The 10,000-nt window shown below is 40.1% G+C and overlaps 1 protein-coding gene and 2 non-coding genes across 3 annotated transcripts in view; 1 reads left to right on the top strand and 2 right to left on the bottom strand.

The window, feature by feature from the left end:
• Window positions 1-234, top strand: part of LOC125025571 (DNA polymerase alpha catalytic subunit-like) — a 14,559-nt gene extending 14,325 nt beyond the window's left edge. Inside the window, exon 29 of the mRNA XM_047613596.1 lies at window positions 1-234. This exon is cut by the window's left edge and continues 561 nt beyond it. The gene's annotated coding sequence lies outside the window, so the exon portion shown is untranslated.
• Window positions 235-6,446: 6,212 nt separating this feature from the next.
• Trnav-cac lies at window positions 6,447-6,519 on the bottom strand. Its single transcript has one exon. It is a non-coding gene; the product is annotated as a tRNA-Val (tRNA).
• A 2,372-nt stretch (window positions 6,520-8,891) lies between these two features.
• Window positions 8,892-8,964, bottom strand: Trnav-cac. The gene has a single exon. It is a non-coding gene; the product is annotated as a tRNA-Val (tRNA).
• Between the last annotated feature and the right edge of the window lie 1,036 nt (window positions 8,965-10,000).

Below are 10,000 nucleotides of genomic sequence, written 5' to 3'. Positions count from 1 at the left end.
TTTGTTATTTCCTTATTGATTTCTAGAATATATTCATACACAATATTGTTTTTAGAAGCTCCTTGAAGCCATTGTAAACGGTTATGCAAGTCTGAAGTGAAACATTTTAAAAGGGAAAAGAATAATAATGATTTTACCATGTGATGTAAATATTTTATAGATATTATTTAGAAAAAAAAATAAAATATACTTAAGTGTAAACTTTAGAAGTTATTAGATTGAATTTGCTAGAAAGGGAAGTTTTATTTCAACCACGACTTTTGATGTAATTTTAAGATATAAGAAAGAATAGATAATCAATACAAAAATGAAATCCCTTTTTAAAACTTAAACAATCTTCTTTTCTTCATTTTTCTTCTTCGTTATTACTTCTTTTCTTTTTCTACTTCTTTTTCTTCTACTTCTTTTTCTTCTCTTCTGTCCTTCTCTCCTTCTTCTCTCCTTCTCTTCTTCTTCTCCCCTTCTCTTCTTCTTCTCTCCTTCTCTCCTTCTCTTCTTCTTCTTCTTCTTCTCTCTTTCTCTTCTTCTTCTCTCCTTCTCTTCTTCTTCTCTTCCTCTACTTCTTTTTCTTCTCTTCTGTCCTTATCTCCTTCTTCTCTCCTTCTCTTCTTCTTCTCCCCTTCTCTTCTTCTTCTCTCCTTCTCTTCTCTTCTTCTCTTCTCTTCTTCTCTTCTTCTCTCCTCTTCTTCTTCTTCTTCTTCTCTCTTTCTCTTCTTCTTCTCTCCTTCTCTTCTTCTTCTTTTCCTCTCTTCTTCTCTCCTCTCCTTCTCTCCTTTTCTTCTTCTTTCCTTCCCTCCGTTTCTTCTTCTTCTTCTTCTTCTTCTTCTTCTTCTTCTTCTTCTTCTTCTTCTTCTTCTTCTTCTTCTTCTTCTTCTTCTTCTTCTTCTTCTTCTTCTTCTTCTTCTTCTTCTTCTTCTTCTTCTTCTTCTTCTTCTTCTTCTTCTTCTTCTTCTTCTTCTTCTTCTTCTTCTTCTTCTTCTTCTTCTTCTTCTTCTTCTTCTTCTTCTCTCCTCTCCTCTCCTCTCCTCTCCTCTCCTCTCCTCTCCTTCTTCTCTCCTTCTTCTCTCCTTCTTCTCTCCTTCTCTTCTTCTTCTCGCCCTCTCCTCTTCTCTCCTCTTCTTCTCTCCTTCTCTCCTCTCCTCTTCTTCTCTCCTTCTCTCCTTCTCTCCTTCTCCTTCTTCTCTCCTTCTCTTCTTCTCCTCTCCTTCTCTTCTTCTTCTCTCCTTCTCTTCTTCTTCTCTCCTTCTCTTCTTCTTCTCTCCTTCTCTTCTTCTCTCCTTCTCTTCTTCTTCTCTCCCTCTCTTCTTCTTCTCTCCTTCTCTTCTTCTTCTCTCCTTCTCTTCTTCTTCTCTCCCTCTCTTCTTCTTCTTCGCTCCCTCTCTTCTTCTTCTTCTCTCCTTCTTCTCTCCTCTTCTTCTTCTTCTCTCCTTTTCTTCTTCTTCTCTCTTTTTCTCTCCTTCTCTTCTTCTCTCCTTCTCCTCTTCTTCTTCTTCTCTTCTTCTTCTTCTCTTCTTCTTCTTCTCTTCTTCTTCTTCTTCTTCTTCTTCTTCTTCTCTTCTCTCCTCTTCTTCGTCTTCTTCTCTCCTCTTCTTCTTCTCTCCTTTTCTCCTCCTTCTCTCCTTCTCTCCTCTCATTCTGTGAGAGCCGTGCTGAAAGGCTGAAAGGCTGACTTAGTGCCAGTCCTGAACGGCCCGAGGGAACCATGGGCCCGGTATTCCCTTATTTATTCCCTTACCCCTCTCAAGGGGACCCTGAGGGATGGACTATTTCTCTCCCCAACATACTCCAGGCCAATAATGAAGATTTTATACCCTTATTAGGAACATTGAGGCTTGCCCATTCATCATATAGCCCCACCAATTCAAACTCTCCCGATTCTCCGACCCCAGGCTCTCCTTTGACCATGGCTCCTAACACTGCAACTACTACCCCCCTCCTCAATGCCTATTAGTACATCATCCACTCAAGTTAACACTCAATCTCCAAGAGCCATTCCTACTCTCCATGCTCAACATGCTCAACTTCATCACCTCTACCCCCGACAACCTTCTTCATCAACTACCCCATCCTCTCTTATTACTACTTTACAGCCTTATTTGTCCACCTAATCTATAATACTGCCTTCCTCAATACTGCTCCCTCTGCCACACGCCCCCGCCCTTCTACTACCCCCATCTCAATAAATATCTTAAATACTCTGCTTAGCCCCGCCAAATGGGACCGATTTTTCGTGATTCCTCCCACAACTCCCTACTCTGACAACACTTCTCTTCCAGTAAAGTCTCCAAAAACAAGTAGCCAAAATATCGTTCCGTAGCCGACCCAATAGTTCCCGTCTCGTTTGAAAACCAAGCTATAGCATTATCAACTCTAACTGATCTCTCTGGTAACCCCAGTTCTGCAGAACCTCATCCAACCCTCAAGACTTGCACCGGAACTGTCTCTATCTCCCCAGAAAACTGCCCTATCTATAACAAAAATTGGTCAGACTGGAGAAGACTTGCTCGCCTGCCTCACGGACTATGATGCGATATCAGTATAGTCTATTCCATTCGTCTCAGAGGTCATCGTAAGAACCCCACTAACATTGCCAAAATTACTTTCCGTAGACATGACCGTCCCTTTAATGTTTACATTGGTGGAGAATCCCTCCCTGCCCGACCATATCAACCTCTTCCTCGTCGGTGCCAAAGTTTTTGGCGTTTAGGACATTGCCGTTCCACAGCCAGAAGCCCTTTATGTGCCCAACCTGGTCATACTCGATCAAACTGCTCTGCACAGTCAAGCACATGTGTCAACTGTTGCGGCCCCCATGATATATTTCATAGGGGCTGCCCCACCTACAAATTTGAATCTGAGGTGGCAACTCTCAGATTCAGACTTGGACTCACTCTCCTTGAAGCCAGAGAGGAAGCAAGTCGACAAGGTTTTTCTCTTACTCTCTACTCCACTAATGTCGCTCGCTCTGCCCCCCCCCCCCCCTGCCTCCCAAGACGTTCCTACACCCTCCCCTATGCCTATCCCTCCTACATCTTACTTCCCCACTTCTACTTCCTACCTTCCCCAGTCAAATTCTTTCGCAATTCTAAATCCAGACATTCCAATCTCTACTGCAGCCCTTCTCTCCCTCCCCGCACAACCCGCAGCAGACAGACTAAACGTTCCATCCCTTCTTCTCCTACCACACATTCACCGTCACTTACTCCTTAGACACCAGTCTCCTCTTCCCTCCTCATAAGAAAACCTTTTTTCTCACAAAACTCCTTTACAGTAACTCTTGAAGATATTCAAGACTATCTACTCGAGTCCCAAACTGACACCGAAACCCCTCATCTACCCTCAAATTCCACAACTCGCGCTCCCTTCACACTCAAAGTGACTGCCGATATCCATCCTCCTCCTACTCAAATTCCCTCTACACCCTTTCCTCCTACTCCCCTCCAGCTCCAGCTCCTCTAACCCTCCCTTCAACCCCACTATCCCTCCCACTTCCTCCTGGATACACACGTGAATCCCTTATATCACAACTATGCCCTTCCCCAGATCCTCCACCTCCTGATACAACATCACCTCTCCCCTCTCAGTCCTTATCTCATCCCCTAGCTCTTTCACCTTCAAATTCTCCGGCACGCACTATAACCGTTGACACTCATAGATCAACTGAAGTATAGCTCTCCTACATTTGAATATTCGCGGTTTCCGTTCTCACAGACCTGACCTTCGTCATATCTTTTCATCTTATAACCCATCCATTATCTGCCTTTAAGAGCCTCTTATCTCACACTTTCTCCTTTGACAACCTGTTCTTCCTCCTCAGATGAATACATATCCTTCACTTCATCTAACCTTTGCCTAACCCGACCTTAACCCATTCACTCATCAACTCCATTGCCCAGTTTTAACCTTTTCAATATTCATTTATAGCAACTAACCACTAACTCAACCGCCCTTCACTACCCTTTACTATACCTTCCTATAGTGCTACATGACCTTAGATGTCTAGCACATTTATTTTGCTTTTAACCATTAACCATTAACCCAGCAGACTGCCCTGTCTACGGCAAGGATTGTTCAGACTGGAGAAGATTTACTCGACTTTGATGCAGTGTTAGTACAAGGCTACACCATCTCCTTAGAGGCCGCCGTAAGTCCTTCACCAGCATTACCAAGATGACTTTCTCCCTCACGATCTGTGTATTGGCGAGGAGTTCTTACCTGTCCGACCATATCAGCCTCCCCCGTCAATGTCAGAATTGTTGCCGTCTAAGCCACTCTGCCAAACACTGCCGTTTTACAACCCGATACCCTCTGTGTGCCCAATCTGGTCATGTTCGATCAAACTTCTCTGCACAATCACGCACGTGAGCCAATTGTTGTGGCTCCCACAATGTATTTTATAGGGGCTGCTCTACCTCAAGTTTTAAGTCTGAGGTGGCAATTCTCAGATTCTAATCCGGCTAATCTCAGGAAGCACGAAGACGAAGTTTTTCTTTTACTGTCCTTCGCTCCTTCAAAACTATTTAATCATGACTCAAGATAACATTCGTACACCTCATCCATTCTCAATCTTGCTGCTGCTATTCCCTCTACGCTTAAATTGACTGCCGATGTCCATCTTCCTCCTACTCATGTTCACTATATACACATCACAACACATTCTACTCCCCTCTGCTTCCTTCTTTCTTCCCTGTTATCCCTTCCGCTTTCTCCTGGATACATATATGACTCCCTAATATCACGACCTCCTTCCCAGTATTCTCTCTCTCCTGACATTTCCCCTGAAACTGTAATTCAATAAACGTTAAACCCACCTTACTCCTTTTTCTAATCGATACTAACTCATCCTTGCAGAATCCCATATTTCTTCCTTTGACAATTTTGATCTAATCACCCTTGTAACCTTAGCCCATTTACTCACCTTTTCAACCCTCACCTCTCTGCCCCTTTCAGTGCCAAACTATCCTGAACTGCTATACGAATTGACGCGTAGCACATTTAATCATCATCTAACCCCCCACCCCTCCCCTTTACCCTTTTCACTACCAGCTCATTGATTTTGCTTTATAACTATTTATACATGATCAATATGATTTCCATGCACGTATACATCTAAAAATGATAATGATAAGTTTTATAATTTTCTCATGAAGTTCCTGGTTAAGCTACACAATCTCTATGCATGATTAGACCAGATTAAAAAGGTAATTTCAGCTTGGCCGATAATCTGTTCAAAGTAAAGAAAATGTGATACTTATTTAACACGTGTTCATGAAGACGAACAAGCGATGTATTTTTATTGCTCGTTTCTAAGATAAGAGCAGAAGAAAATCGCCTTATGTTTTAAAATTTCGCCCTAAGAAATTTAGAATTGTTTTTAGGAATAACATTGAATCGTTTTTTTTTTTATTTCCGCGCATTTTCTTTCTCTTTCCAAAGGTACAATCAAATTTTGATTTGGTTAAAAGAAAACACTGAGCTGGCCTTTCCCCGTTTCGCAATTCTCTGTAGCTTTAAATTGGTGTAATAAACGTTGATTGCATAAGAAACTTCATAGTTTTGCGCGCAATGAAATCAAATAGATAGAAAGATAAATCGTTTTTCTAAGTAATGAAAATACCTTTTTATTTATGATATCAGTAGCTCACCTGAGGACGTTAAAATTGCTGTTCAATATGGGTAATATTTGCTTTCATTAATCTCCAGAATTAAATGAATTGAAAACAAGCTTTAATCTCTTTTATTTATCACAATCAGAATCTCATTCCCTTTCCTTCATTATCTGGACGATGTGAGGAACCTGAACTGATATATTTCAATACAGTCGCGCCGAAAAATCTATAAATATTACGTCAGGGTACGTACATTAAAAGCGTACACATTAGTGCAGATTTGTGGCCACACACACACACACACACACACACACACACACACACACACACACACACACACACACACACACACACACACACACACACACACACACATTAATCAGTTCATGAAAGCAAATAAACAAAGGTATAGGGTAATCTGTTGCTGGGTCATGTTTACAGTCAGAAAACCTGAATGCAACTTATCATAATCAGATACTTTCTGGAACAGAGTTGAGCATAGGCATTAATATATTTTTTCGCGCTAATACGAAACGCCAAAACGAACTTGTTGAATCTTTATAAAAAAAAAAAAAAAAACTAACAGAAGGATAATTATTTAGGAAATCCACAGAAAGTACGATACCACCTGACTCAGATCATGGCTATGTCAAAAAACATTTCCGCGAAGAAAAATGTAAAGACGCACACACGGGTAGTGCCTCTCGGCGTAGAAAATACAACCTGCCAAAGAATACATGTGAGAAACAAAAGCCTATCAGTACGAAAGTATATTTTTGATAAGACAATACATTTTTACTACATAATCCAATGCGCAATTTAAAGATTACTCTAAACTGTTTCCGCCCGGGATCGAACCGGGGACCTTGCGCGTGTGAAGCGCACGTGATAACCACTACACTACGGAAACTTACTTTTAATAAATTTATTTTATTATAATGAATATGTCTATATTATTATAAAAAAACTGATGTTACTGTAGTTCATTAGCAGGAAATACCAAAGAGTATCTCAGTAATAAACAAATAAAAATAACATCTTATCAGTTAGTGACCAATTGAATTTAGTAGCCTACGGTCTACTTTGGTTTGCCTCTGTGTTCATCAAGAACCTCGCTGTTTACCTTAATAATTTTGGTCCCCGACACCTGTATCTGTCAAGGCCTTATTCTTGATATTCTAATATAATCATCAAATATGTGTATACTAAATTGCTCTCTTGAAACACAAACACACACACACACACAGCGAGAGAGAGAAAGAGATAGAGAGAAAGAGGGAGAGAGGGATATATATATATATATATATAGAGAGAGAGAGAGAGCTGCTCTACCTACAAGTTTTAAGTCTGAGGTGGCAATTCTCAGATTCTAATCCGGCTAATCTCAGGAAGCACGAAAACGAAGTTTTTCTTTCACTCCCTACTCCAGTGCAGTCCTTCGCTCCTTCAAAACTATTTAATCATGACTCAAGATAACATACGTACACCTCATCCATCCCTCAATCTTGCTGCTGCTATTCCCTCTACGCTCAAATTGACTGTCGACGTCCATCTTCCTCCTACTCATGTTCACTCTATACACATCACAACACATCCTACTCCCCTCTGCTTCCTTCTTTCTTCCCTGTTATCCCTTCCACTTCCTCCTGGATACATATATGACTCCCTAATATCACGACCTCCTTCCCAGTATTCTCTCTCTCCTGACATTTCCCCTGAAACTGTAATTCAATAAACGTTAAACCCACCTTACTCCTTTTTCTAATCCATACTAACTCATCCTTGCAGAATCCCACATTTCCTCCTTTGACAACTTTGATCTAATTACCCTTGTAACCTTAGCCCATTTACTCACCTTCTCAACCCTCACCTCTCTACCCCTTTCAGTGCCAAACTATCCTGAACTGCTATACGAATTGACGCGTAGCACATTTAATCAGCAACTAACCCCCCACCCCTCCCCTTTACCCTTTTCACTACCAGCTCATTAATTTTGCTTTATAAATATTTATACAAGATCAATATGATTTCCATGCACCTATACATCTAAAAATAATAAGGATAACTTTTATAATCTATGCATGATTAGACCATATTAAAAAGGTAATTTCAGCTTGGCCGATAATCTGTTCAAAGTAAAGAAAATGGGATACTTTTTTAACACGTGTTCATGAAGACGAACAAGCGATGTATTTTTATTGCTCGTTTCTAAGACAAGAGCAGAAGAAAATCGCCTTATGTTTTAAAATTTCACCTAAAGAAATTTATAATTGTTTTTAGGAATAACGCTGAATCGTTATTTTCTATTTCCGCGCATTTTCTTTCTCTTTCCAAGGGTTCAATCAGATTTCGATTTGGTTAAAGGAAAACACTGGGCTGGCCTTCCCCCGTGTCGCAATTCTCTGTAGCTTTGAATTGGTGTAATAAAGCGTTAATTGCATAAGAAACTTCATATCTTTGCGCGCAATGAAAACAAATACATAGAAAGATAAATCGTTTTTCTAAGTAATGAAAATACCTTTTTATTTGTGATATCAGTAGCTCCCCTGAGGTCGTTAAAATTGCTTTTCTTTATGGGTAATATTTGCTTTCATTAATCTCCAGAATTAAATGAATTGAAAACAAGCTTTAATCTCTTTTATTTATCACAATCAGAATCTCATTCCCTTTCCTTCATTATCTGGACGATGTGAGGAACCTGAACTGATATATTTCAATACAGTCGCGCCGAAAAATCTATAAATATTACGTCAGGGTACGTACATTAAAAGCGTACACATTAGTGCAGATTTGTGGCCACACACACACACACACACACACACACATTAATCAGTTCATGAAAGCAAATAAACAAAGGTATAGGGTAATCTGTTGCTGGGTCATGTTTACAGTCAGAAAACCTGAATGCAACTTATCATAATCAGATACTTTCTGGAACAGAGTTGAGCATAGGCATTAATATATTTTTTCGCGCTAATACGAAACGCCAAAACGAACTTGTTGAATTTATATAAAAAAAAACAACTAACAGAAGGATAATTATTTAGGAAATCCACAGAAAGTACGATACCACCTGACTCAGATCATGGCTATGTCAAAAAACATTTCCGCGAAGAAAAATGTAAAGACGCACACACGGGTAGTGCCTCTCGGCGTAGAAAATACAACCTGCCAAGAAATACACGTGAGAAACAAAAGCCTATCAGTACGAAAGTATATTTTTGATAAGACAATACATTTTTACTACATAATCCAATGCGCAATTTAAAGATTACTCTAAACTGTTTCCGCCCGGGAACGAACCGGGGACCTTGCGCGTGTGAAGCGCACGTGATAACCACTACACTACGGAAACTTGCATTTCGTATGTTTATTTTACTATAATGAATATGTCTATATTATTATAAAAAAGCTGATGTTATTGTGGTTCATTAGCAGGAAATACCAAAGAGTATCTCAGTAATAAACAAATAAAAATACAAGCTTTACATCTTATCAGTTAGTGACCAATTGAATTTAGTAGCCTACGGTCTACTTTGGTTTGCCTCTGTGTTCATCAAGAACCTCGCTGTTTACCTTAATAATTTTGGTCCCCGACACCTGTATCTGTCAAGGCCTTATTCTTGATATTTTAATATAATCATCAAATATGTGTATACTAAATTGCTCTCTTGAAACACAAACACACACACACACACACACACACACACACACACACAGCGAGAGAGAGAAAGTGATAGAGAGAAAGAGGGAGAGAGGGATATATATATATATAGAGAGAGAGAGCTGCTATACCTACAAGTTTTAAGTCTGAGGTGGCAATTCTCAGATTCTAATCCGGCCTCACTCAGGAAGCACGAAGACGAAGTTTTTCTTTCACTCCCTACTCCAGTGCAGTCCTTCGCTCCTTCAAAACTATTTAATCATGACTCAAGATAACATACGTATACCTCATCCATCCCTCAATCTTGCTGCTGCTATTCCCTCTACGCTCAAATTGACTGCCGACGTCCATCTTCCTCCTACTCATGTTCACTATATACACATCACAACAAATTCTACTCCCCTCTGCTTCCTTCTTTCTTCCCTGTTATCCCTTCCACTTCCTCCTGGATACATATATGACTCCCTAATATCACGACCTCCTTCCCAGTATTCTCTCTCTCCTGACATTTCCCCTGAAACTGTAATTCAATAACCGTTAAACCCACCTTACTCCTTTTTCTAATCAATACTAACTCATCCTTGCAGAACCCCACTTTTCTTAATTTGACAACTTTGATCTAATCACCCTTGTAACCTACCTTAGCCCATTTACTCACCTTCTCTACCTGAACCTCTCTACCCCTTTCAGTGCCAAACTATCCTGAACTGCTATACGAATTGACGCA

This window comes from Penaeus chinensis, chromosome 5 (assembly GCF_019202785.1).
Source record: "Penaeus chinensis breed Huanghai No. 1 chromosome 5, ASM1920278v2, whole genome shotgun sequence".
Classification (NCBI taxonomy): Eukaryota; Metazoa; Arthropoda; class Malacostraca; order Decapoda; family Penaeidae; genus Penaeus; species Penaeus chinensis.
Note: the sequence above shows the minus strand (reverse complement) of the source record. Positions and strands in the feature narration are given on the sequence as shown.